General features: G+C 45.5%; 1 protein-coding gene across 8 annotated transcripts in view; it reads right to left on the reverse strand.

Moving 5' to 3' along the window:
- The window catches only part of EDC3 (enhancer of mRNA decapping 3), a 74,927-nt gene extending 61,300 nt beyond the window's left edge, over positions 1-13,627 (reverse strand). For 4 of the 8 annotated variants that reach the window (XM_050966807.1, XM_050966804.1, XM_050966808.1 and 1 more), the window contains exon 1: positions 2,884-3,153. The gene's annotated coding sequence lies outside the window, so the exon portion shown is untranslated. Of the gene's footprint in view, positions 1-2,883; positions 3,154-13,610 lie in introns of those variants that run through there. The other 4 variants (XM_050966803.1, XM_050966802.1, XM_050966809.1 and 1 more) reach the window with 3 other exon arrangements.
- Positions 13,628-14,947: the final 1,320 nt, after the last annotated feature.

Here is a 14,947-nt window from a genome sequence, read left to right on the forward strand (position 1 = left end):
TCCCCACATTCTTCAATTTAACTAACTTCCCAAGTGGAACTGTATCAAATGTCTTGCTGAAATCCAGATATACTTTGTCTAAAAAAATCTGTTATTGTTTCAAAGAAGGAGATCAGGCTGGTCTGGCATATTAGTTTACTTAATGTTTATATAGTGCTTTGAGCTGGCAAAAAATGTTAGGAATTAGTACATAAACATTTGAAATGCTAAATCATCACATGAGGGGGAAAAAAATCAATAATCTTTGCTGTGCACGTTGAGCTACAGACACCTCAGAAGAAAAGGAGCCACTAACAGCACATCTACACTGTATGTGGGAGCAACATTCGCAGCCCAGGTCTACAAACTAGTACTTGTGGGGCTCATACTATCACTCTAGAAATTGATGTGTAGATGTTGCAGATCGGGCTCTGACTCCTGTGGCACGTGCTTGCCACAATGTCAAAGCAATGTCTACACAGCTATTTTTAGCTATCACAAGTCTGTGGACCCTGGCTGGGAGGCTTGCTTCCAGATACAGTGTAGACATGCACCAATGCCACTCACTGCCCTGTCTATACTTGGAAGCTGAATTGTTGCTGAAAATGATTTTAGGCAAAGACCTCTCTTTGAACTGGGACTGAAAACAGTTTAACTGCTAGGATAAAATTCCAAGCCTCAATCAGCTTTCAAAAATAAATCTGAAAGTGTTTTTTTGGTAGTCTAAACTAGCACTAAAGCAGTTTCCAATACCTGTTCAGGGAGACGCATAGAAAAGTTATTTTCAGCAACAGCTCATTTTCCCATTATAAGCAGGGCTCAAGTGTCTACTCCAGTGGTTTTCAAACTTTTTTTCTGGCAACCCAGTTGAAGAAAATTGCTAATGCTTGTGACCCAATGGAGCTGGGGATGAGGGGCTTGGGGTGTAGGAGGGGCTTGGGCACGAAGGTGAGGGCTGTGGGGTGAGGCCGAGAATGAGTAGCTCAGGGTGTGGGAGGGGGCTCTGGGCTGGGGCGTGAGAGGGGTCAGGACTCTGGGCTGGGGGTGCAGGCTCTGGAGTGGGGCCAGGGATGAGGGGTTTGGGGTGCAGGAAGGGGGTCTGGGTTTGGGGGTAGGGGAGGCTCAGGGCTGGGGCATGGGCACAGGCTTACCTTGGGCAACTCCCGGTCAGCAGCACAGCAGGGGTACTAAGGCAGGCTTCCTGCCTGTCCTGGCACGACAGACTGCGCTGTGCCCCAGAAGCAGACAACAGCAGGACTGGCTCTGCGCAGCTCTTACCTGTAGGCACCAACCCTCCCAGCTCCCATTGGCTGGTTCCCGGCCACTGGGAGTGCAGAGCTGGTGCTCGGGGCAGGGGCAGCGTACAGAGCCCCGTGGCCCCCCCGCCTAGGAGCCAGACCTGCTGCTGGCCGCTTCTGGGGCACAGCAGTGTCAGAACAGGTGGGAACTAGCCTGCCTTAGCCAAGCAGCACTGGTGATGGGACTTTTAACAGCCCAGGCGGCAGTGCTGACCAGAGTCGCTACGAACCAGTGTCTTCCATTCTGCAAACCAGTACCGGGTCCCGACCTGCAGTTTGAAAACCACTAGTCTACTCCCTCCCCCTTATTTTAGAACAAGAATACTTGGAAGTCTAAGCTTATAGGAACTGCTATACTGGATCCATCTCTAAATCCATCTCTAAATAATATCCTGTCTCTGACAGTGATCTGTACCAGATGTTACAGAAGGTGTAAGAGCCACATAGTAGGTAGATGGGGAATAAACTATCCCCCACATAAAGATCAAGATGGGACCTAGCAGTCAGGCACTGGCATAAACCCTGAAGCATGCAGTTTAATATGCCTTCCAAAATTGATGGTAATTAATTAGCATAATTCTGGATATTCCTGATATCTATAAATATCCAACCCTGTTTTGAACCTTTTTACACTCTTGGCCTCATCCAAAGCTCACATCCAGATGTCCTGCCTTTTTCCCAAAGATGCACAAAAGGCAATTTGTGCCAGTGTAGAGACAGCCTTGTGGTCATCAAGAGAACACACAGTTAACTCTAACATTCAGGAGAATAGCCAAATAGATGAAACAGCAAAGTTTCTATTTATTATTCTTATTGTGGTAATGCCACGAGCATCCAATCAGAGGAGCAGAACTTCATTGCACAAGCCACTATACAAGTGCACAGCAAGACACAAACTTTTCTCCTGTTTGCTTACAAAGGTTAAAGAACAGTGCTTCTCATTAATGGAGATGGTCTGCTTTCAGGTTACCTCATTATGTGTGTGTTATGAGTATGGCAGACTAGGATCCCATGGGTGGATGCTCACTTACATCTTCATCCAGGAGGAGACAGAATGATAAAATCAGGCCTCTCTTGAAAGCAAAACAATGCACCCAGGCCCGGATCTATGATCACACAAGCTCGGAAGTTTCAAAGGGCCACAGGGAAATAAAGGAGCTTTGGGGGCTCATCAAAAACAGGAAAAGGGACTCAAATCCCCCCGGGAGCAGCAGCAGCTCTGGGGCTGTTGAAGCTAAAGGGAGGGGGAGGCAGAACAGCTGCTCCGCTGAAATGCACCAGGTTATCGGGCTCATTGACAGGGAGAAGAGCCGCGAGGAGAATGAACTGAAGAAGGGGGCTTGTCCCCCTGGACATGGAAGAGGGGAAACGCCCCCGTGCAGGGGGGGAAGGGGGGGGAGGGGAACTGCCCAGAAGTGGGGGGCCTCTCCCCCATGCATCTCAGTGGTGGCCCCTCCCCACGGACCGCCCCTGCTGGAGCCCCAGCTCCTCCCCCGGAGCCCTCCCCTCTCCTTGCCGAGATGGCGGAGCGGCTGGTGCCCTAGAGATCGAGGCTGTGTCCGCCCCGCGCTGCCCACCCCTGAGGGACAGGGGAAGCCGCCCCCACCTGAGTCCCGCGGCCCGCTCTCCGCCTCTCTTGGAGCTACTCTGCACACCGACCCCGACACACGCCGGAAACGCCGCCTGCACGGCGCTGTGCGTCTGCCGTCACTTCCGCCTCCGTTTGGGGTGGGGCTGGAATTGCCTCGCCCACCTCCCGGTCGTAGAGCCTGGCTGTTTCGCCTCAGTGCCAGGGTGACGCTCTACCCACCCCCAGGAGCATAGACAAGTCGACCTCCAGCGGATCAGCGCCGCGCAAACTGAGTCCGCCTAACTGGCTGTGCGCCTGCGCAGAGCGACCTTCGGGGTTGAGTGTGTGTAAACCCTGTCGACGCGTGCTGCTGGGGCGCATGCTCCTCCTGCCTGATGCTGGGAGAGCGTTATGTGCTCCCTGAGAGCCCCTTTTCCGGGGGGTGCTCCAGGAGCTTTCAGACCCCGCCCCAGTCAGACCCCCGGGCAGGGATTTCCCTACACCCCGGAGTTTCACCAACCCGCTGCCCCCCCCCCCCACCCCGGTTTGTGAACTAGTTACATGGAGTGTTGCCAATTTAATGATTGGAAATTTGAATTGAAATTGAAACATTAATACACACTTTAAAAGCATATAAAGTGTATGATAAAATATGTATATCTGAAAAAGTATAATAGATTTGAAAAGTGTTCCCATAGACTAGCTGCCTTATACAGCTGTTATTTTTTATAAAAATGTCAGTGCATTCATTTCGGTGATGTTGGCCAACCTAATAATTTCAAATTATGATTTGTAAGCAAAGTTTAAATGAGCTCTCCCTGACAGCTAGTGATGAGCTGGGGGGAAAGGCTTCAGGACCAGACTGTATTTACATTCACACCTAATCTACCTAGGTATCCAGCAAACACAACTGTGTTGCCCAAGTGATAGATTTTTGGCTGGGGTTGGGTTACAAATCATTTGACTGCTGGGGTAATGAAATGTTTGTATTATATGAGTAAAGGGCAGTAGAGCTGTACTTAGCCTGTGCGGATTGAGGGCATCTCAAGAGAGAGGGTGGGGCCAGGTGTTTTGCTTGGTGGTCTGCCTGAGTCACAGGTACTGTTTGACCTGCCCCTCTCCACTTTTTAAATACGGAGCTGATTAGACTCCATAGATACTTTTGTTTTGTTAAGTGACCACTACAGCTGAAATCACTGATAATCAGGTCTAAGTGCTTAGACCCTGCTGTGGGACAGTGTTTTTGTAGAAGAGATGGCCCAGTCTGCACTAACAGCGAGGTTCCCCCACTAAGAGCCAAGCTGAAATCACTGAGAGCTGGATAGAACCTCGAGACCAACTAGCAGAGATCACAGTGGCAGGTGGCACCAGAAGGTCATGGTTCAGGGCCATTGGCAACAGAGCGATGGAGTGAATGGACAATGAACAACAGTGGCTAGAGTGAACAGTGAGCAGCTGATGGAGGAACGAGCAGGGTGCCTTTTTGCCCTGCCTGGGAGGTAAACTCATGTGAAAGCACCTCTGAACTCTGAGTCTCCACTGACCAAAGACAACACCAGTGAGTGTTAATGAGGCTGTTAAGAATCCTGGAGACACAACACAGTTCATGCGAACAAACATGGCTGTGGCATCATACTTTCTATTTAGCAAGAGATACCACACACTACAAACTGGAGGCCAATGTGCATTGTCACTTGTTCATCCTGAAGTTGAACACTGGTTCCGACACAAGACCAGCAAATGCTCGCTATCTTTCTGCAAGAAACTCAACTGACTGGCTAGAAGCATGCAGTGCAACAGTGAAAGACTCAGTAGCTGAAAACATGAAGAAGTCTCTCACTGCATTCAAAAAATTTGCATACATGACTGATGAATGCATTGCTGCAAATGGGCATCAAGTATTAAGTCATTGTGTACGTTATCTTGATGTCAGTGGTAGGGCAGTAGATGCATTTCTAGATGTTCTAGTTATAGAAAATGCATCAGCTGCATTTGTGATAACCCACATCTTAGAAGAGTTAAATGCTTGCCAATTTGGCCTCAAACAGATACCTGCCTGTGCATTTGATGGAGCTGCAAACTTCTCTGGAAGACATTGTGGAGTACAAGCTTTACTCAGAAAAAAGTGTAACCCTAATCTCTCCTATACACATTGCAGAGGCCATCTACTCCAGCTAGCACTAGTACGAGCTGCAGACTCTTCAAAGACACTAAAAAAGCTATAAATTTAATGTCTTCATTATTTTTTTTCAGCAAGAGTCTAAAAAGACGGAATATCTTGGAAAATATAGACAATACACTGGGACTGAAGTTCAGATTAGTCCAACCTGGGAAAACCATCTGGCTTTCTCATGAGCGATCCTTGGCTGTCTTAAAATTACTCCAACCGTTGTTACTGGCTATGGGATGGATCTAAGTATTGAGGCTGATGGATTACTTTTGCTACTATGTTCAGAGAAGACTATTACCATTCTCTCTTGTAAGTCTACTGTTGAAACCACTTGGGTCATTAAACAGTGCCATCCAGTTATCTGTTACAACAGTATTAGATCTTTGTCCAGCAACAGAAGCTACATTTGGATCAGAGAGCTATCCATTGAAAAAGTACTGGAAGAAGCAAAGACTTCAGTCCAGAAGTTGACTAATGAAGGCATTTATATTGAATCCTTAAGTAAAGAGGACAAGAAGTGTTTGTTAAGGCAACTGAAAAAGTACACAGACTTGGTTCTTAAAAATCTACAGCAGCGACTTCCAGATTCTACTAGAGTGAAATCCCTACAAGCTGGACACTGTTCAAAGACAACATAATAGAGGCCCAACTTAAATGTATACCCCAAATTAAAAAAACACAGTAAAAGAACTAAAAAAGCCCCACTGTGGCTTAACAACTATGTAAAAGAAGCAGTGAGATATAAAAAAGCATCTTTTAAAAAGTGGAAGTCAAATCCTAGTGAGGTAAATAGAAAGGAGCATAAACTGCCAAATTAAGTGTAAAAATGTAATAAGAAAAGCCAAAAAGGAGTTTGAAGAGCAGCAAGCCAAAAACTCAAAAGGTAATAACAAAATGTTTTTTAAGTACATCAGAAGCAGGAAGCCTATTAAAGTGGGGCCCCTGGAAGATTGAGATACAAAAGGAGCACTTAAAGTCATTGCGGAGAAACTAAATGAATTCTTTGCTTTGGTCATCGTGGCTGAGGGTGTTGGGGAAATTTCCAAACCTGAGCCGTCCTCTGTAGGTGACAAATCTGAGGAATTGTTACAGACTGAAGTGTCACTAGAGGAGGTTTTGGAATTAATTGATAAGCTTAACAGTAATAAGTCAGAGGGACCAGATGGCATTCACCCAAGAGTTCTGAAAGAACTCAAATGTGAAACTGCGGAGCTATTAACTATGGTTTGTAACCTGTCCTTTAAATCGGCTTCTGTACCCAGTGACTGGAAGATAGCTAATGTAACGCCAAAATTTAAAAAGGGCTCTAGACGTGATCCAGGCAATTACAGACTGGTAAGTCTAATGTCAGTACCGGGTATCGGGGGTAGCTGTGTTAGTCTGGGTCTGTAAAAAGCAACAAAGTGTCCTGTGGCACCTTGTAGACTAACAGACATATTGGAGCATGAGCATGCTCCAATACGTCTGTCAGTACCAGGCAAATTAGTTGAAACAATAGTAAAGTATAAAATTGTCAGACACATAGAAGAACATAAATTGTTGAGCAAAAGTCAACGTGGTTTCTGTAAAGGGTAATCATGTCTTACTAATCTATTAGAGTTCTTTGAAGGGGTCAACAAACATGGACAAGGGAGATCCAGTGGACATAGTGTACTTAGATTTCCAGAAAGCATTTGACAAGGTCCTGCCCCGAAGGCTCTTACGTAAATTAAGTTGTCATGGGATAAAAGGGAAGATCCTTTTATGGATTGAGAACTGGTTAAAAGACAGGGAACAAAGAGTAGGAATAAATGGTAAATTTTCCAGAATGGAGAGGGGTAACTAGTAGTGTTTTCCAAGGGTCAGTCCTAGGACCAATCCTATTCAACTTATTCATAAATGATCTGGAGAAAGGGATAAACAGTGAGGTGGCAAAGTTTGCAGATGATACTTAACTGCTCAAGATAGTTAAGACCAAAGCAGACTGTGAAGAACTTAAGAAAGATCTCAGAAAACTAAGTGATTGGACAACAAAATGGCAAATGAAATTTAATGTGAATAAATGTAAAGCAATGCACATTGGAAAAAATAACCCCAACTATACATACAATACGATGGGGGCTAATTTAGCTACAACTAATCAGGAAAGATCTTGGAGCCATCATAGATAGTTCTCTGAAGACATCCATGCAGTGTGCAGCAGCAGTCAAAAAGCAAACAGGATGCTGGGAATCATTCAAAAAGGGATAGTGAATAAGACGGAGAATATCTTATTGCCCTTATATAAATCCATGGTACGCCCACATCTTGAATACTGTGTACAGATGTGGTCTCCTAATCTCAAAAAAGATATACTAGCATTAGAAAAGGTTCAGAGAAGGGCAACTAAAAAGATTAGGGGTTTGATTAGGGATTAACAGGTCCCATATGAGGAGAGATAAAGAGGCTATGACTTTTCAGCTTGGAAAAGAAGAGATTAGGGGAGGATATGATAGAGGTATATAAAATCAGAGTGGTATGGAGAAAGTGAATAAGGAAAAGTTATTTACTTGTTCTCATAATATAGGAATTAGGGGCCACTAAATGAAATTAATGGGCAGCTTGTTTAAAGCAAATAAAAGGAAGTTCTTCACACAGCACACAACTCCTTGCCTGAAGAGGTTGTGAAGGCCTAGGACTATAACAGGGTTTAAAAGAGAACTAGATAAATTCATGGAGGTTAAGTCCATTAATGGCTATTAGCCAGGATGGGTAAGGAATGGTGTCCCTAGCCTCTGTTTGTCAGAGGGTGGAGATGGGTATCAGGAGAGAGATCACTTGATCATTACCTGTTAGATTCACTCCCTCTGGAACACCTAGCATTGGTCACTGTTGGTAGACAGGATACTGGGCTGGAGGGACCCTTGGTCTGCCCCAGTATGGCCATTGTTATGTTCTTATGTACTTAATCTCTAGGTAGCTTTTAAAGGTCCCTGTCCTATAAAACACTGACAGTTGAGTGGAGTGAGGCAGTACCAGCAATGGGGCTGCCATGCACTCAGAACAGAATAAAGAATTTGGACACAGAGTGGAATATCATACGACAAATTAATGAAGATTTGACTGCAACTTTTTTATCATCACTAGTGGCTCGACCCAATCTTTGTGCTATGTTTCCCAGGATGAAAGAAGTAGGAATTCATCTCTTGCTACTCCCAGTCACAACAGCTACAGTGGAGTGTTCTTTTTCAGCATTGAATAGAATTTTGTGTTTTCAAAGGAGTCGCCTTGTGCCTGATCATGTGAATGAACTAATGAGCATGTCAACTGAAGGAATGGAAGTACTGGACACACGAGAAGCCACCAAAGATGAACGCGTTACATTCAAGAAGTTCATTAACAGAGCTGTGCAAAATTATAACAAGAAACAAGAAGGATGTAGATGTCGTGCTTCATAGAAGGCTTGAGTAGCCAGCTTTAATTTGTGTGAAGATTTTAAAACATGAGTTAAATCTAATAAAATGGTCACAAAACATTTTTCAGTTTTTACTATGGTGCCATACAGCCCTCCTTCACCTTTACAGTATCACCCCTCATTGGCTCTGACCCTCCCACCTGTACATTTGAACACTTCCCCTAATTTCAATTCCTGGGGAAAACACTGCCCCCACGCAGCCTGGAATGCTCCCATGCAGGTACAGTGTGCCATGGGGCTCGGCAGGGCTGCCTTCTCCACCCTGTCCATGCCCTGCCCCCAGCCGGAGGGAGTCTTCCAGCCAGCTCCCTACCCCCCTAACCCAGCCACAAGCAGCACAACCCCTCCCCCTGTGCTTAATTTGTGCCAGGGCTCATCTCTGGTTGGCAGTTCATAGCCCCTCTCACTTCTGGGCTTGGCAGTTCATAGCCCCAGCACCTCTGGGCTTGCTGCATCAGTTATGAATGTCAGAAAATTCCTTGAGCCTCAGCACCTAATTGCCTGAGCTCTGGCACTACTTCCATTACAAATTAAGCACTGCCTGACCCGCTTCCTGGCATATGGGCACAACTGTCACTTCTGCAGGACAGCGATGGGCCGCTGCACGTGCAATGCACCAAATTCACAGCTCAGCTCCTGCTGCAGGAGCAGTGCATGCCAGCTTGGCAATTACACCTCAGGCTTCACGCGCAGCACTTAGGGTGACCGTGAAATCAGACATGCGCTTATTTAACAAAGAATGGCGAATCAAGAAGAAACAAGGAGAATGCAAACAGATGGTTAAATAGCAAATAAAATAATACACTTTCTAGAGCCTAAACTTAACTAAGATGACATTTTCATAATGACATTTAGTTTATCCAAAGCTTCTCTGATAGTGTTCAACAACCAGGTTGGCTGTGATGAACGTGCTGGCTGCTTGTCCTCTAGGTGAAGGATGTCTCACACACTTCACTTCTCTACAAAGGAAAAGGACAGTAAACTACCTAAACTCCTATATGCCACAGGGGGGCTATAATAGTGGTACCCTCAACTCACCTAACAATATTGTTAATCTATCCAACCACACACTTAGCCTGGGAGAAGAGTCTATCCTATCTCGGGGACTCTCTTTCTGCCCCACCATCCCCACAAAGATGATACAGTTCTGCAGTGATCTGGAAGCCTATTTTTGCAGTCTCCAACTCAAGGAATATTTTCAACACACAACTGAACAGTGCACTGACCCACAGGTACCCTCCTACCAACACTACAAGAAGAAGAATTCTGCGCGGACTCCTCCTGATGGTTGAATGACAGACTGGACATCTACATAGAGTGCTTCCGCAGATGTGCACAGGCTGAAATTGTGAACAAACAGCATCACTTGCCCCATAACCTCAGCCATACAGAATGCAACACCATCCACAGCCTCAGAAACAACTCTGACATTATAATCAAAGGGGCTGACAAAAGAGGTTCTGTAGTCATCATGAACAGGTCGGATTATGAACAGGAGGCTGTCAGGCAACTCTCCAACACCACATTCTACAGGCCACTATCCTCTGATCCCTCTGAGGAATACCAAAAGAAACTACACCATCTGCTCAAGTAACTCCTGGCTACAGCACGGGAACAAATCTACACAGACACACCCCCATAGCCCCGACCAGGGGTATTCTGTCTGTTACCCAAGATCCATAAACCTGGAAATCCTGAAGGTTTTCCATCGTCTCAGGCATCGGCACGCTTACAGCAGGATTATCTGGCTATTTGGACTCTCTCCTCAGACCCTACACTACTAGCACTCCCAGCTGTCTTCGAGACACCACCAACTTCCTGAGAAAACTACAATGCATTTGTGATCTTCCTGAAAACACCATCCTGGCCATCATGGATGTAGAAGCGCTTTACACCAATATTCCACATGAGGATGGAATAATATCCCTGATGAGGCCACAGTATGCCTGGTGGCTGAGCTTTGTGACTTTGTCCTCACCCACAACCATTTCAGATTTTGGGACAACTTATACCTTCAAGTCAGTGGCACTGCTATGGGTACCCACATGGCCCCACACTATGCCAACATTTTTATGGCTGACTTAGAACAACGCTTCCTCAGCTCTCGCCTCCTAGTGCCCCTCCTCTACTTGTGCTGCATTGATGACATCTTCATCATATGGACCCACGGAAAGGAGGCCCTTGAAGAATTCCACCTGAATTTCAACAATTTCCACCCCACCGTCAACCTCAGCCTGGACCAGTCCACACAAAAGATCCACTTCCTGGACAGTACAGTGCAAATAAGTGATGGTCACATAAACACCACCCTATACCAGAAACCTACTGATAGGTATACTTACCTACCTACATGCCTCCAACTTCCATCCAGGACACATCACACGATCCATTGTCTACAGCCAAGCCCTAAGATACAACCAAATTTGCTCCAATCCCTCAGACAGTGACAAACACCTACAAGATCTTTAGCAAGTATTCTTAAAACTACAATACCCACCTGGGCAAGTGAGGAAACAGATTGACAGAGCGAGACGGGTATCCAGAAGACACCTACTACAGGACAGGCCCAACAAGGAAAATAACAGAACACCACTGGTCATCATGTACTGCCTTCAGCTAAAACCTCTCCAGCGCATTATCAACAATCTACAACCTATCCTGGAAAACGATCCCTCACTCTCAGAGACCTTGGGAGACAGGCCAGTCCTCGCTTATAGACAGCCCCCCAACCTGAAGCAAATACTCACTAGCAACTACACACCACAACACAGAAACACCAACCCAGCAACCAATCCCTGTAGCAAATCGCGTTGCCTACTCTGTCCCCATATCTACTGTAATGGCACCATCAGAGGACCCAGCCACATCAACCACACCATCAGGGGCTCATTCACCTGCACATCTATTAATGTTATATGTGCCAGCAGTGCCTCTCTGCCATGTACATTGGCCAGACTGGACAGTCCCTACATAAAAGAATAAATGGACACAAATCAGACATCAGTAATGGTAACGTACAAAAGGCAGTAGGTGAACACTTCAACCTCCCTGGACATTCTATAACAGATTTAAAAGTCACTATTCTTGTAGAAAAATCTTCAGAAACAGACTTCAAAGAGAAACAGCAGAACTAAAATTAATTTGCAAATTTAACACCATTAATTTGGGCTTGAATAGGGATGGGAGTGACTGGCTCATTACAAAAGCAGCTTTGCCTGTCCTGGAATTGACACCTCCTCATCTATTATTGGAAGTGGACTACATTCATCCTGATTGAATTGGCCCTGTCAGCACTGGTTCTCCACTTGTGAGGTAACTCCCTTCTCTTCATGTGTCATTATATAATGCCTGCATCTGTAACTTTCACTCCATGCATCTGAAGAAATGAGATTTTTTACCCACGAAAGCTTATGCCCAAATAAATCTGTTAGACTCCTCGTTTTTTTTCGGTTTATCTCTGTACCTCTGGATATAGTTTCAACATTCCATTTACTTTACTTGTAAACAGGGGAGCCCTTGCCGCTTGTTTTCCTCTATAGAGAATTTTCCCTGGAGACTTTGCAATCTTTTGACTAGCATTTTGCTCGGTCTGTCAATAGGCATATATTGTGAAGTATGCAATACTCAATTTACATATAGGCAGACAGGTAGACAAGTGTTTCCTGCCTGAAAGAAATGTTATTGCCTTTTGGTGACCAGGCCCAGCTCGCAGACCTTAAGAGCATAATTAACATATGTAACTAACTCCTTACATATTATCTGTACATACATTTTTTCAATTATTATGACGATTAGTAACCTTATGTTCCCTCAGCCAGTTGGCACCAAGAGCTCCCTGAGTCACACAGCCCCACTCACGACACCTGCTATGGGGAAGTGGGCGCATATCAATGGAGCTTCCTCCTCTCCCCTCATCCCTACCCACAACACCCATTGAGGGCAGAGGAGGAGGCCCCATTGATACAAATTCCATTGAGGAAAGACAGGCCTGGCACGCACAGAGGGAGGATGAGGCCTTCCAGGCCATCCACCAAGGGGAAAGGGAGTGGCATCATAGCATCTGCTGAGGGTCAGTCAGAGTTTCCAGCAAAGGAATCCAAGTAAGCCTCTTATCCTACTTAAATGTCATGGGGGGAGGGAGGGAGGGGAGAGGGCAATGTCCCTGCAGAACAGTCAAGACATTGCCTTTTCTGGTCTTATCAGAAGAGCCACAAAAGGATAAATTGCACGAGGTCAGTGCTTCTGTACTTTGGAAAGATGGAGGGCTGAGCAAGCCCTAGGGATTACATAGCGCAATACTGTTAGCAGTACTAGAGAGCCACATGTTTCCAGCAGGGAGCTCAGATATACATAATTCAGATATTCCATTATTCACTCAAGAAATGACTGCCGTCTACCTCCTTATGCTCCTTATAGCTCATGAATCTCACCATTCCTTGTCACATCTTGCAATTAAAGGGAATCATTCTCTAGTCATGACTTTGTAATTTGGCATAGAGCGCTTCATAGTCACATTCAAACTGGTGTGATCTAGATGAAGCAATAGGACATATTTATCTACCTTGGTAACATGGCCTACCACCAGTTAGAGGAATTTCAGTGCCTCATGCATTAGAAATACAATACATATTCACCACCTTTGGAATTCTCTTTGGCTGGACTGGGATGTCCTTAAGCACAAGATGTGTGCCTACATGGGGCCCTGAGCTTTTGAGTCAAGAACATTGTGTTTATTATTGTATTTCAGTTTCTTGAACACGATGAAAGGTGATCAATACACATTTTCTTTACTTTCATATGGTTCAAAAAGGTCCAAAGATTCATCTTTTATAACAGCTTACACCATTGCCTGTGATTATAGATTCTGATTTCCCAGCTGTATTTATTGTCCTGATGAGAACAAGACCTGCTATATTGGCCCAGCCCTGTAGTGTCATTGATCTTAATGTCAAAGATGCACTCAATGACTTCTCAATTCATCTTTCAGGGGATTCTCTTCCACCCGATGTTTTCTTTATGAACAATATGGCAATAAGAGCATATGGCTGGCACTTCCCACTTTATATAATAAGTAGGTGTAGCAGAATTCTGTGTAAGAATTGGTACAGGGCTGATCTGCCAGCTGTCATGCATGGGTTGGGTCTAATTTTGTCAGCTCACCTTGCTGCCATTTCTGAGTCACTGACAGAAGAGCGAAATGAGAAAGTACATTACAATCATTTCTCATGCAACAGTAAGAAACAGAAAGTGACTTCTTAGAATGCCAAAGTGTGCCCAGCAACCATGCTTGGGTCACAGGACTTATTCCACTCATAAAAATACTAAAGATGGGTGAAAGTCAGAAGGATTTAACTTCTTTCCCCATCTCACATTTTGGGGGTTCAGGCTAAATGGGATTTAGATTTGAATCATGTCTGGATTTTGATTTGGAAAGCCAAAATCCAACTGATGAACTTTTTCATAATCAACTCTAGCTTTTGCCCACATCTAACCTGGGCATCTGTATCTCTTCTTTATATCAGATTCTCACTTTCAAGATGCCATGATGTTTCCCACTTTCCCTCCATCTCTATTGAACCCAGCTATTTTCCACCAGAAGCCCAGGATGACTCAGGAAAATGGCCGTATTTTGTTTCGCTACTAAATTAGTGGCAGGAACAGACTGTGTTTCATCTGTGAACTTGCTGATCTTGCCAACTTAAACTGCAGGCTGTGCTTGTGACAATATAAAGAACAAAATAATTACGGTAGCTGAAGGTGACAGTGGGAACAATAAAGGCCATTGTGGAAGGAAAGCTTCTTCAAAGAGACAAGTCATTTCACTTACCTCCTTAAGGAGGTGACTACAGAGCCACCAACTGATCTGGTGAAGTGACCACATGATGCATATGATGTAGTACAGTGGTTCTCAACCTTTCCAAACTACTGTACCCCTTTCATTAATCTGATTTCAGCCCAGGGCTGCAGGGCTCAGGCTTCAGCATGTATCTTAGCTTTGCTGGGTCTCTGCTTGCCACCCCCTAATGCTGGCTCTGTGTAACAGGTTGTGCTCACCATCATGGCACCTCCTGCTGGTTGCACCTGGAATTAACTCTGTCCATCAGCAGGGTGCCCTCCTCTTGTGGTGGCCACTTCCTTCAGTGGCCAGTGGGGCAAGGAGAGGGCCCAGGCCCATCCACTACTCTAGGCCCCGACCCAGGGACCCTATAGCTGGCAGCAGCTCACTGCCTCTCCTTCCCCTCTGCTGCTATCTGCTTTCCCTGGGCCACTTCTCCATAGTCCCAGCACCTACTTGGATCCTGTATCAAGGCCACAGTCTGGGAGCCAGCTGGGCTGGAGCTCTGCTTGCTCTCCTGATCCTGGCCAGCACTGCTCTATCCGAGGTATTTCTCTCTACAGGCAACCAGTCATTCTCCCTGAAGCTCCTGGGAGAGACTCAGCCCCTCTCTGCCCTGCAACCCTTCTTATAGGGCACAGCTTGGCCCTGATTGGCTGCT

Source organism: Gopherus flavomarginatus, chromosome 9 (genome assembly GCF_025201925.1).
Source record: "Gopherus flavomarginatus isolate rGopFla2 chromosome 9, rGopFla2.mat.asm, whole genome shotgun sequence".
Lineage (NCBI taxonomy): Eukaryota > Metazoa > Chordata > Testudines > Testudinidae > Gopherus > Gopherus flavomarginatus.